Source organism: Pleurodeles waltl, chromosome 1_2 (genome assembly GCF_031143425.1).
Source record: "Pleurodeles waltl isolate 20211129_DDA chromosome 1_2, aPleWal1.hap1.20221129, whole genome shotgun sequence".
Classification (NCBI taxonomy): Eukaryota; Metazoa; Chordata; class Amphibia; order Caudata; family Salamandridae; genus Pleurodeles; species Pleurodeles waltl.
In genome coordinates this window covers 50,753,528-50,767,751 of record NC_090437.1, presented here as the reverse complement: position 1 = coordinate 50,767,751, position 14,224 = coordinate 50,753,528, and the positions used below count along the sequence as shown (strand labels likewise).

Here is a 14,224-nt window from a genome sequence, read left to right as displayed (position 1 = left end):
TTTGGGGTCCATCAGCAGGTCAATCAATAAACATTTGAGTGTCAGTAGGAAATAATTTTACTGTAGGGACATATTGTCCTTCTTCCTTCAAAAAATAAAAACATTAAGAGCAAAAATGGGGACAGACTTTAACAACATCTGTGTGCAAGCTATAAATAACCTATTAACTTAAAGTAATAAGTACTGTTAGAGCGAAAAAGATCTGGGTTTAATATGTTAACATATACATAAATTGAATATTAGAGTGAGACACAGGAAAGAGCCAGCATAAGGGACCGAGAGGCAAATCTATCTGTACAGTAGTCCTTGATGCAGTTTAATGCAATCACTCAATTTGAGTTGGAAGGACACAGCCAAATAGCCAATAGGAATAGAGAGATGAATACTCCATTGGGTTAAGCCAAGACAAGACTGACAAAGTCTCAAGCCAATGCCTGATCAAATAAGTAAATGGCTGAAATTGATGGACCCAAATCCACTATGCATTTTGTTAGCAACAGGTCGGTCTAACAGTCGTGCTGTTAAAACTCAGTAAAATTCAAACATAGATAAAATGCTTGAATACAAGAATGAAGGGTATTGCTAGATTCAGTCAGTTGAGATCTACCTTTACTCGCACCAGATCTAGCTCACCTTTAGAGTCTTAAGTTTGGAAAAATCAACATATACGCCAAGATGGTTAATTTGCCCATGTAAACAAATAAAAGACATTAGAGATGCTGGATTGCTAGTTTATTCACTACCAACATTGGGAAAAAAACGATTAAACGGTGTCAAACACATACATACAGGTGCAAGCCTCAATCATGGAGGAAGCCCAAGAGGATGTCACTGCTGAGAGGTCACATGAACAGTTGTGTATTGATCGTGGAAGCAAAAGGGCCCATAAATTTGTATTTTTTTTCCTTACACCTACTGTTCATTATGATTGCCCCATCAGGTTCTGTGGACCCTACAGTCAAGGTAAGTATGGGATACCCTACCTTTTGGGGTAAGCCTTAAGGGAAAATGTGTAAGGTGGTGGTAGGCTCTGGCAAGAAAGGTGATGACTTTACTACTGACAAATGCCTACGAAAAAAAAAAAACACAATTTGTCAAAACACTTCTCTAGTGTGCTTTTCGAAGCTCAAACTAACATCACTACAATACCTGAAAAGCTATAATCTCTTAACATTCGAACCTGATTCTAGCCAGATAAGCTTTTGGGCCTTATGAGACTTGGAGATCCTCTCTCTTTTTTATTGGTTATTACATCGACCAGGTGCATAAGTAAGCTGAAACCTCTTTGAACCTAATAATTGTTCCATGAATCACACCAGGACAAGGGGCCCAGCAGACTCTGTCCACGTTTGACCAAAGGGTTTATATGATTACATTTGAATGACCACATCATACTCTTAGGCTGCTTTTGCTTTCTACACCCTAAATGCCTAACCAGCTAAGGAGACACTAACAACTTGAATATGAGAGGTGTTCAGCACTTTAACGTTGATAGAGCCGTAGCTTTGTGTCCTAATGCCCGAAGTTCCACATCCTTTAAAGCAATAACATTATTCAAGGCCACCACTGCCACCTGCACTAGATGAGTGACTGCATCACCTATTGATTTCCTCTATGGAGGGCAAAACCTCAATCCCGAGTCAAAGCATATTTGACCGGGACGATGCCAGCATCAGTATAATTTTCTAAGTACCTGTCATGGATCAATGTTGGACATCTAAGTAAGTCAATCTACAAACATTCTACTCGCATTATGCTCACAGTTGCTTCTGAAAGCAATACAATGTTTGGCCAGGAGGCTCTGCCCAACCTGACCTGACCTGACCTCAGCTGCTTGAAACGGCTCCTCTCTTTCTCAGTTCCTGTGAAATGTACACTTGAGGTTTAGAATGACAAAATATGGAATTAAGAAAAGCACAAAATAAATTTTGCTGGTGACTGCATTATTCTTACTTACCAACTTTTACATTTTCAAAAAGCTTCTGCTGATTCATTAGCCATATGCCAAAACACGAAGAGAAGTGGCAAAAACACTTCTGTGAGGTTGATAGGGTCCAGCCATTATACCACACACACACACACACACACACGTGTGAGTGATGCCAGCGTACAAAGCTCTAATTTAACATTTTTTAAGTCTCTGGCCTACCTTCCCCAAAAATGTGGTGAAAGAGAGTAACTTTTGAACAACCTAGCTTTCCTCTTTTTAAATAAGTGACCAAATCCAAAAATACAACTCGGGAGTGTCCACTTTTATATTTATGATGACAGCATGAGAAAAAGAAAGACCTTCAAACCCTGCCTTCAAAAGAATGAATGAAAGTCAAACTTTATTTATATGTAACTATGTACACAAAAGGGTTAACTCCCTAATTGGTTTGCAGATAGTCCAGAAAAGGGAACACAAACTACACAATCACGACCCAAGGGCAGCCCAACGAATAGCACGTGCCATCAATAAAACAGTCTAGTACACAGACTAACAATACGAAAAATACTGCCCCTTCATCTCTGTTAGCTTCCACACTACATCTTCATTGAGAGTTTCTGCCGTCTTAAATCAACGAGTCTAAACTAAGCAACTGAGGTTGGTAAGCTAAACCTCTACGCATGTAGATATTTGTTCATTCTTGATCCCTGAGGAAGTCAAATACAGATGGCCATGCTGTGGGACCCTTTCCAAAATCCCCTAAACATTGTGCAAAGGACCCTAAGTGGAGGAAATTCAGTTTGGGTACGAGTGCATGCCGAAAACTAAAGAACGAACCAGCACTGATCCAAGATAAAGTGCTTGCAGTCCTCATCTTTACAATGTGACTAAGCATGCTACACTCGCTATCTCTTAATTCCCCTCAATTGATGCTCCATTGTAACGACCATTGCTTTTGACCAGATAATTGCTTATGAAAGGCTTTTAGGTCTAGGAACACTGTTTTCAATTCTAGGATGTTGATATGTTGCACTGCATCGTTTACCTTCCAAACGCCTCTGACATTGAGTTAGCTCATGTGTGCTCCCCATCCCATATGTGAGGCATCGGTTATTGAAGGAATTGGCTGCTGAAATTTCATTCCTTGCAATATATTTAATATGTTCAACCACACTATCTCCCTCTTGTATCCTTTGCATGGCAACTAATAGATCCTCCCAACTCCCTGTTGCTTGTGACTGCTGAGCTTGCAGCCATTCCTGGATTGGTCTCACTCGAAGTCTTGAACATGGTTTTAAGAGCATGCATGATGCCATTTTCCCCAGGAGTTTCCCCACCGTCCTCACTGTCAAAGCTTGCCTCCTCTGCTAATGATGAGTTTTTGCAATCAATGATTGTGTTCTCTTCTCGTTGGGAAACACCTTCCCTTGAACAGAATTTATTATTCCTCACAGAAATAAATTTTCCTGCTCTAGTTGTGGGGACGATATATCTGTGTTTATAGAGAATCCTGAAGTGAATAGTGTCTTTAATACGTGTTGAATGTGTTCTTTGCATTTTTTTCAAAAGTGTTTTCTCTTACCGGCCAATCGTCCAAGTATGGGTAGACATGTATACCCCTGCTTCTGAGGTGAGCTGCTGCTAGGCACTTTGTGAACGCCCTTGGTGTGAATTTTATTCCGAAAGCCATCACTGAGAAATGGTACTGTACCTTGTACACCACAAAGCGTGGGAATCTTTTGTGTCGTGTATTCATTGGGATGTGCGATTATGCATCTTTTAAGTCTATAGTTGCCATGTAATCTACCTCCTGTACTTGAGGGATGACCTTTTAAAGAATTGTTGTTTTGAATTTTTGAGTCTTTATGAACCTGTTTAAGAATCTTAGGTACAAAACTGGTCGTAGTGAGCCATCTACTTTGGGAATAAGAAAATAAGTTGAATGGTTCCCTTTGCTGATTTCCTGTTTATGAACTTTTTCTATTTATTTTTTTTGCCAGCAATTCTTTCACTTCTTTTAAGAGATATGTTATTTCCTCCTCGGAATGAATTTCTCAGTAGATACTCCCTTCTGGGGCAGACCCCTTCCTCTCCCACAAAAAAGCTGTCTGCCCTGTTGTTCGAATTGCCATCCTTTTTGGGACACAGCTGCCTGGCAGGCCCCCTGAAAACCTTGCTGTGGGGTTCCTTTCTGAAAACGTCCCCTTCACAAGGGTCTGCGTGTTGGTGGTGTTCATCTATGTATTCCTCCACAAAATAGCAGGGCTCCAATTGACTTTACAGTCTTGTTATCTTTCTTTATTTGGTTCAGATTGTCATCCACTGTGCTGCCAGAAAAACTATTCCCCATTGAACGGGCTATTGAAGATACTGGCCTGCACCTCTGGTTTGAATCCTGAGATTCTTAGTCATGAGCATGGGTGTCCGCAGGGGGGGGGGCAAGGCAGGTTCCAATACCTCGACCACTTTGTCCCTGAGATCTTTCAGCATCCATGCTTTTGGTGGGATCCTGAATCCTCTCAAACTATAGTCAAACTCCTTTTTTTCTTTTGCGGAAGAGTGAACATTTCGGCCTCCAGTCTTTTTTGCTTTCTTTTGATTTAGGTGACCCGTTCCTTGGGGTCAAGACTGGCAGTCTTCCTTTTGCACGTCAAAGAATCTTTTGACAACGTACTGGTCGACAAGCTTCGGTGTTATGCTTTTGGCCAGTCTTTTTTAAATGCCCTGTGTTTTTCCAGTGTCTTTTTGCCACTGGAGTCCGTGGGGCTCCTTCTCTAGGGGCGTGCCTGCCAACGGCAAGTGTTTCAAAGAGTAGGCTCCCTTTTGACGTCCATGAGTCAGAGTTCTTTGGCACGGACAATTTTTTCCGAAAGCGATGTTTCTCTTACCTTGTCTCTTTTTCTTTGTCACCTGTTCCTCAACGTTGATTATCTTGTCACTTCCCTGTTTCTTCTGCAACATAATTTTCCTCTTTACTGGGGAGACCTAGGTCACTCGATAGTGTCACCTGCTGTCTCTGCATGCAGTGATGTGCCCTTTTCTGTCTCTCCCTTACACTCAGCATTTTCAACATGAATGTCAAGCAGTCGTTGCAGTATTCAATCCAGTATTCGAAGGATAGACAAAGGTTGCAGACTGGGTGTTTGTCTTTTTGAGAGAACTTGTTATGGCAGTTATTACAAAACTGGAAAGATGTATTCTCCATCAAGGCCCTTCAGAAAGCCCCCTGAATGGGCATTCACCAAAGTTCTTATGAATTTGAACTTGCATTCTCTTAATCTTTCTCTCAAAGTTCTGTGTCAGTGATGTCAATAAATCCGGTGAACCTTTCAGCGATTTTCTCAATTGTTTTTGTTGTAATCTTCTTCTCCGTGTTGGAGATCCTTCGGCAGGCTTCCAGGGCGTACGTCTGAAAAAAAGAATCTGAAGATGGCTACCAAAGTGCTAGTTTCTGGAGGAGGCTTGACAACGTGACAGGGGACACCAAATGGAGGTACCGATGAGGCCAATCAACAAACAAAAAACAAAATAGAGAAGCACTACAAAATGGTGGAGAATGCTGGACCCAACCACTAGATGGCGGAGTAATGCACAGTATGTGAATCCACAAAAGATTCACACAAATGTCTTATGATGCATACTTCTGTAATTTATTTCTCTTTCATATATACAGGACAGACTTCATAGGAAAATACTAAACTACATTTTAGGATTGGGAACTCTGATCAGACCAGCATCTTGGAAAGGGCAATTAATAAGGCTCAGAAAAACACCCATTCCATCAACTCATTCTGTTGTCATTGTACAGGAAAAAGCAGACTATGTCCAGCATCCTTTATCACATGCAAAACTCCACTATCTGGATGCCGATCTTACCATCTAGCACTGCCTCAGAGTTGCGGAGTACCCCTCAGAATGATCACACCAGTAAGCACCAGCGCAGTCCAGGCTATGCAGACACTCTGCCATGTGCTGAGCATAGCGTCCTGCGCCATACTGTCTGACTATGTGGTAATCAAAATTCCTTCCTCTAAGGCTTTGCAACCACTGGTAAGTTCTCAATATGGATGTGACACTATATCACTGTATGTGGTAAACCTAGGTTAGAGTTTCACGAGTGACTGTATCAAAAGCCACTGATAAGTACAACAAAAGAAAGAAAAATGTATTACAGAAAGATGGAACCACCTGAGCATCATGAAGTAGCTGCAGTGTTCCAGTGTCAGTGCTACATTTCAACTGGAATACTGACTGGTGGTTGCACAGGAGGTTAATGCTTATAATGGGTTCCTGGAGTTTACTAAGAATGTTTTTTTAAGACGATTATCATTTTAAAGTTTTACCAGAACGCAAAGTATTGCACCAGCTTTAAAGATGATGGGAAAAGCCTTGCAAGAGGAATGCATTGATAATGGAATTATTTTAGATGCGCACAGGACACAAATGTTTACCAACTTGGATGATATAGGTCTTCAGCAAATTAAGCCATAATGTTAGATAATGTTTAGTAAGATATGTTTTATCGTGTGTTTACAGAGGTGTACTAAATGCATTAGCTTAACAGGGAGTCATAACAGGTAAAATACCAGCTCAGTATAAGTGGTTAGACAACCTATTACAGATATATAGAATTGAAAAAGGCACTTTAAACCGTCAATGCCTCAGAAACAAAAAAGAAATCGTAAATAATGTGGTTTTAAGGGTATAATCCATGGCCTCTTGATCCCAGATTACCCATATATGGATGCCCCTATCAATAGTGGAAGACATTAAATAAATTATCTAATGCTTGTTCAATTAATTTGATTGACTAATTTAGTGTCCCTTTCTGTGCTGACAGCAAAGCTGCACCGTGGTACATGGTCCTGTCCAACAGTATTTATAATGAGGTAACACTAAATTGTGCCAAATTATTACCAAGGCCTTGATACCTTTATACATTTGCCTTTAAGGTCACAAACCAAATGGGGCCTGAAGTTTCGAGTTAACTCCTATTTCAAAGGAAAGAGATTAAATTGACATGATATGACAAATAATGTATGTGTGCGGATCAAGGGAGTTGTAAATAATTTAAACACATTGGCCCACCTTAACATAACTATCTGCTAAAACCAGCACAAGCAGGTATTCCAGGCATTGATATGCACAGGATCCAGACAGGCTATTCCGACAGTTGTCATTACACACTAAGCAATAAGTAGCAGGTCACTCAGGATTCAACCATGCATTTAGCACCTACCTTATCAGAAGATGCAGTCACCTCCTTTTAAAGGTACTGAAATAAATGAAGCACTAAAAAAAAAAAATCTAACTGCAAAAAAAAGTGCGAGACCGTATACAATCCCAATGCCTTTATTAGGGGATCAGTGCCATGCTCGAGACCAGGACCTTTCCATGCTACAGATCTACAGCAGAAATGTTACCAGGGTAATCAAACGTAACACAGGATAGGCCCAATTTCCAGGTATCACTACTAACCATAACAGGAAGCACTCAAGAAGCTTCCATTTCAATTTCTGATAAATGTCTGTCCTTTATTCACAAATGAGAACTGCGTGCCATCTTAAGACCCTTTAAAAATCAACTGCATTCTTAGGCCAAATGAAGATTTTCACAGTGTAATAAATTTTGCTATCAAATCCAGGATTCAGGTGAATCACCTACACTGCTGAGTAGAGGGACAAAAATATTTTTCCTCAAAACGGGAAACATTCACACTATATAAACATAAAGGGATGATGAATGAACTGGGTTGCTGTGTTCCACTCTCAATAGGCAAAGTAGCACATACAAACTAGCACGCATATAAACCACAGACCTAGCTGGCAAAGCGGGGTGGCACTCAGAACATCTGCACTGCTCACAAATTTCAATCACCTTCATTAGAGGGAAAAGATTTCTACAACAACAAAAAATTACAAACATTTTTTGAAGCAAAATCTCCTGCCAAAGCTTCTGCTGAGATTTTCACTTGCAAAAAAATATCCTTAGGAAGTTTTACATCCAAAATAAAAAAATGTGTTCAAGAGGAGGCAAGGTTTTTTTTTTTAATTAACATCCAGATGAAGGAGCAGGCAAAGTTTGATACTGTATTAAAAATAGATAAATCAAAAGAAAAGGTTGATCAACAGGCCCACTTGAGAAACCTAGGGTGTGAGGGCAGACTCAGAACTGCTTCATCCAAAACAGAAATAAGCAGACATTACATCTGATCGAATCAACAGAAAATTCAAATGATTTTATGTGACTTTAAGAAAATGAACAGGTCTCTTTTGGTGTACTGTATGTATCAACATGAAAGTGAACAAATATCTACCTTAAATGTTCTTTGAGAAATCCACATTATTAAACGAGTGGGTTCAAGTATTATTACCTTACTTGATATTTTACAAATTGCAGGGACTTTCAGGTTTGTTTTAATATTCTAGTCCTGAGTCAAGCATATTTCAATACTTTAGCCCGACACATAGGTTGTAACCCCTCACGCTAGTTTCTTTAAAGAGCACAGGGGGTATGTGGGATGTAGGATTGATACGAGTTTATTTGTCACAATGCTTTTGGTAGCACTAGAAAGTCTTATTCGGATTTTACACAACAGTGACAATAGCCACAATTCCACTGGCAGACTGTTACTCTTAGGAAATAAATTGGACGGTTACTCCCCAAACCTAATACCACTGCAGCAAAACTGCCAACACCTCGATACCTGCAATAGAAATTTCAAATCAGACACTCACCTCACCAGAAGATTTCTCATCTAAGCCGATATTCTCAATTGTATCTTGCTGCGGTTCTATTTATATAGTGCTTCATACCGATGAAATGGCGCCAGGTGGCTAGCTACTCCCTGGAACATCTTCGTTAGAATGGTGTTGACTTGAAGTACATTATATGTGCAAAGTCTTTTGGTGCCGCACCTATGAATAAAAGATGTGCTCTTTTCATAGTTTTTGTCGTTGGTCCAGAGCGCAGGGGTGGTTTCTTTATTGGGGTGTAGGGGAATTGCCCCCATTTGTTTTGTTGCCAGTGGGTTGGACCCCATAAGTGTTTTGAATCAATCAGTTTTCAGCCCAGCCGCAGTGAACTGCTTTTATTTCAGCACGCCTGCCCAGAGTTTGCCTTCTGCATGAGTGAGAGGTTCAGATGGGCCTTGGAGTGAAGTGTGCATGTTAGTTTGGACGAATGCCTTACCACTACCAGCCCGGCATGCGCACTTAAACCCTCTTGTACCAGTGCAATGCTAGGCGCCCCCAAGTCTCCCAAGGAGCGCAGTGTTCGCCTGACCGAGCCAATCCTCGTGCTGCTTCCATGCGGTTTACCAACATAAACAGCAAGGAAGCAGTGTGTAGATTAGCCCAGGAGAGGCAGGGGAGGGCTGGAGGGCCCACCTGTACAATGACGAACAAAGCATGGTCACAACAACTTCCATTAGCAATGCATGCCATGCCCAGAGGCAGCTCAGCTCACAAATTCTCGGAAAATCACTAAATCACGTACGACTCATGCCGGCCTGTCTTCTAAGAAAACAGGATAGTTTTCAAATTGGCAATTGAATTACTTCTGAAAATATGCTGTCAATCAAGCCAGGCCAGGCACCCCTACTAAGGGCTCTCCGCGGAGCTCCATGGCCTACAAATGGGGTAATGATGAGCCCGGGTCGCATCCACACAATGACAATGGTGGGATGGATGGTTTGGACAGATAACATCCCAGATTGAGCGGTGCTCCTAAATAATGTCACAAGCAGTTCGAGGGAGGATCTCTGGGAAGGCTAAGCCCTTCCCTCATCATAGAAACGCATACTTTACTTGTTATGTAGAGCTGCTCCACCCATAGGGCATTGATGCGATTTGAAGAACAATTACCAGCAGGTCATGGTGTACACACCGCTGCGCACTGTAACAAACGAGGAGAAATAAATGGGGAAAAGTGTCTTTGCTGTGAATGGCGCTCGGTCACACAGTAAGGGCCATCGTGTCCCTAGGTGTCTGCTCAGGGGTGAAAGAGTTAAGGAGCAAAACAGGCTCTGGCTAAAGTAAAAAAAATCAAATGTGACCGGGCACTGACTGCCAATCTACATAAACCGTTTGTGGGTGCCGCGCCCACTCTCTAGAACTCGCTACCCGAGATCAAATTCAGACCAAAAGACGTGAAGAAAAGCTGAGCAGCTTCAGAAAAAAAGTGTTTCTTTTAAAGCAACACCTAAATGAACGAAAGGCAGTCTGTTTAGTTTCACCATTCTCACATCCCCCTTTTCCTGGGCATCTCTTCCTACTTCAAAACCAGCACCAACACCCCTACAATCAAATGTTGCTTAAGATAAACGGATGTTGTTTTGCTGTGTACAAATTATTTCCACAACTGAAATAAAATCGCTCAAGTTACATCATTTTAGTGACTGAAGAAAGCATGAGATTGTTAGGAGTGTAGGATTAGGCTAGCAATGGTTTTGACAACAAGATCGATGTATATATGAGTCCTGGACATTTGGCAGATGTGTTTTACACTTTTCTCTAAACTGTCTATATAGTCTATTGGACTCCTGACTATATTTAGCACAGACAGAACAAATGAAATGGACAGCTTAGGTGGTTAACGCTCTGCTGTGCGGGCTCTTCCATCCTCACTAGACGAGAGAGGTAAACTGCATGTGTGCTGTGTTTTCCTGCTGGGGGCCATCTGCTGCATCTTCTGCAAGTGGATTGTCTAGCAAACAGGGTGTCTGCTTTGAAAGAATGGATCGCTGCAGATGCCTGACGGTATCTTGCAGCCACGAGGGCCAGTTTTCTTTGTCACTTGGTACTTTGAAGACAGTTTCAGTGGCTACTCACATCCATCAGCTTTAATCTGCATCTCTGCACGTGCTAAAAAGATGCTCATGTTCCGGTTTCATTTGTCTGGTTGTATGTTTGCTGCTTTGCTGCTGTACCGTTAGTGTCAGACTATTTCACCTACGCCATCTATATTACTGGCAGCAGTACTTTTGTGTTTGCTATCTAAATCTCTGGATGTACTTTTGTTAACTATCTACATCACTGACAGTAGTCCTGTGTTTACTAACTAGATTACTGGCAGTAGTGATGAGTTTACTATCTAGATTAATCGCAGTAAGAATGTCTTTACTATTTAGACCAGTGACATAACACGTTTTTACTACCTAGATCATTGCCAGTACTTGGAATTACTGTTTATTATCTAGATATCTGGCCGAAATCTTTGTTTACTGTCTAAACCACTTTCCACACTTATGCTTGGCATCTACACTGTTGTTAATGTTGCAAAATATTTGTATCTACCAAACCTCACCTGCCTCTATTAATCAACAGAAAGATAACTACAGTTGTGACACTGTCTAGCAGTTATCATCGTTCCACCTTAATGAGTCAGCCTGCGGTGGCTTTAATATTTACCAGCAGACTTAGCAGACTTCCATCCTTCCTTTTCACCATCAACTTTTTTCTTTTCAGATCTCATGTTGTTGTTGATTTCCTTCATATCCATTTGTATATTATACTGTCTCATTAAATGTTGCAAAGTGCTTTAGCATAAAAATGCTTATAGAAGTCCAACATACAAAGACATGAAATAAATAAACTCTCCTGTCTCATGTTGCAGAAGGGCCTTCCTTGAACGAAGGTGTGCAAGCAAGCAGCACCTTTACAGGCTGCCCTCTGGCATCAGATGCCTCCAAATGTGCAGTGAAAATGCAAATCTCCCGTTAAGAGCAGATGATCAGCATTCAATCTTGGCTTGAGGTGAGGTTGCTCAAAGTGCCACTTACCATCAGCACCCTTGGGCCCAGTTCCAGACTGGGGAAGTGCGTGGGCAGACATTGAGTGAAGGTCTATTGATTTGGTTTGCCATGACTAAAGGCTGCAGTGGTGCTGGAACACTTATCAAAATAGGGCAGGGGGTGTTATCATTAATGTTGCGCGCCTGACTGAAGTCATAGGGATTGTGAAAAACACAAGCAACAGCCTACAACCATTCACAATGGAAGTGATATAGAGTGTAGTATGTAGCTAAGTGGTGGTGCATTTGGAGCACACTACCACAAATATTTTTCTAAAGGATGTCACAACTACAGTTTCAAAGTTGCTTTATTAACCTTCTTGCTTTCTCAGATTTGCTTCAAAATGCACCGTTTGCCCACTTTTTTTTTTCTTCAAAATTTTTCCCAGGGGTAGATCACCCCGAGTCCTCCCCAAACCCACGTTATGCAGCTCGGAATTCTTTAAAGCTGCTGGAACACAATAGAAGCCACCTCTGAAATCGATGTGTAATCAAATTTTTTGAATGAAGAATCAGATGACCAGTCAGCTGCTCTCATTATATCCTGTAATTGGGATCCCGGGGAAAAGGATTTTGGTGCCATTGCCCTTCGCACCCAGTGAGCACCAAACTTAGAGGTGTCAACTCCTGCTTCAGACTAAATCCATCTCAACCAACGAGCTAAGGAGACTAGGTGAAAAGGTTTATGCAAAGCGATCAACAGTTGACCTCCTGGAGATTGTCGAAATTCCCTGGTACAATCCTCATATTCTTTTAAACAGTTTACAACACAAAGTTTAGTGTCCTCAGGAAAACTAGGAAAAAGTTTTTGTCCTTCTGGAAATAGCCAAAGTAACACCGCAAAAGTGCATACAGAAATGTCTAGAGCTCTCACATCCGATACTCGTCTAAATGATACTAAACACAAAAGCATCATCAGCTTAGCGGAGAGTTGTTTTCTGGATAGATCGGCGTTGCAAGGCCAGCGTCTTAAGAAAGCTAGGATAATGTTAACATTCCACAATACTGTATATTTTGGATCGGGAGGATTAGCCAAACAGATACCTTTCATTGCCCTACTTACCGAAGGATATTCTCCCAATGGTTTCCCGTCTAAAAATGTGTAGCCTGCCGAAATGGCTGACCGATAATTATTAACTGAGAAATAGCTAAGACCGTCAGAAGCCATTTCTGCTAGGAAATTGACTATAGCAGTAATGGGAGCCCCCACGGGATCCAGACTTCGTGTGTCGCACCAACCCAGCCATCTATGCCAAGCGGATGCGTAGCGTTTGTGAGTGGAGTCCGACCATGAAGCAGCAATGAAAGCGGTAGACTGGTTCAAAAGTTCTGGTAGGTGCCAACGTTGCCAGAAATGCACCATGCCATGAGTTGCAGTCTGTCCTGACTGAGAAGAGGATGAGACTTCGCTGCTGGGTCCAACAATAATTCAGGAAATGAGGGAATCAGAACCGGAAGGTCCCTGGACATTTTCAAAAGCATGAGGAACCAGGGTTGAGCCCTCCAACAAGGAGTAATCTATATCAACTCAGCCCTCTGGTGTAGAGTTTGGGTGGCGACCGTCTAAATCATTATGAAGGGAGGGAAAGCATATATAAGGGAGCCCTGCCACAGCTGGAGGAAAGCATCCCTGGCTAGAGCCATGGCGTCCGGTCTCCAGGAGAAGAACCGAGGGAGTTGGTGAGAGAGCCGAGATGCAAATAAGTCTATTTGACATTGACCCCATCTCAATTGAAGGGCTTGGAACACCGAATGGTGGAGTTTCCACCCGCTAAGGTCCCTGGAGTTCCAGTCCGCTATTGTGTTGAGCTGGCACAGAAGGTACTCCGCCGTCAACGAAATCTAATTCTGAAGGCAATAATGCCACAGGGCTTTCGCTATCTCCGCTAGCACTTGCGATCTCGGGCCGCCCAGCTTGTTGACGTAATGGACCGTGGAAACGCAGTACATGCACAGCAGAACGCAACAATTTGAGTGCGGAGCCAATGTTTTTATGGCAAAGGAGCCTGCTAACAACTCCAAACAATTTATGTGAAGAAGAGACTCTCCTCTCGACCAGCGGCCTCATGTGGAAAGGGAATTGCATCTCGCACCCCAGCCTCACCTGCTGGAGTCCCATTCAGGAATGACGTTTGGTCGAGAGCCGAAGATGGCTCCGACATGTGGTCCAGCCACCATTGGAGCTCGCTGTAAGTCTCTGGGGTGAGATCGATGAGGTCTGAGTCCGATAGACCCTTCTGAAGATGATGGATCTTTAAACGTTGAAGTGCACTGTAATGAAGAGGCACCGGGAAAATGGCCTGTATAGAGGAGGCCAGTAGACCTACTATCCTGGCAAGGAATTTGTCCTTGAGGAGGGTGGATTTGATCTCCTTCTGGATTGAGTGCAACTTCCTCATTGGAAGTGAGAGAAGAGAGGAAGCAGAGTCGATCTGGAACCCCAGGAATTCTATTTGACAAGATGGCGTTAGAGACGATTTCTTGGAATTGATCAGGAAACGT

At 42.2% G+C, this 14,224-nt stretch overlaps 1 protein-coding gene across 3 annotated transcripts in view; it reads right to left on the bottom strand.

Moving 5' to 3' along the window:
- WDFY3 (WD repeat and FYVE domain containing 3) overlaps positions 1-14,224 on the bottom strand; it is a 1,200,521-nt gene that overhangs the window by 777,801 nt on the left and 408,496 nt on the right. The gene's annotated exons all lie outside the window — the stretch shown is intronic.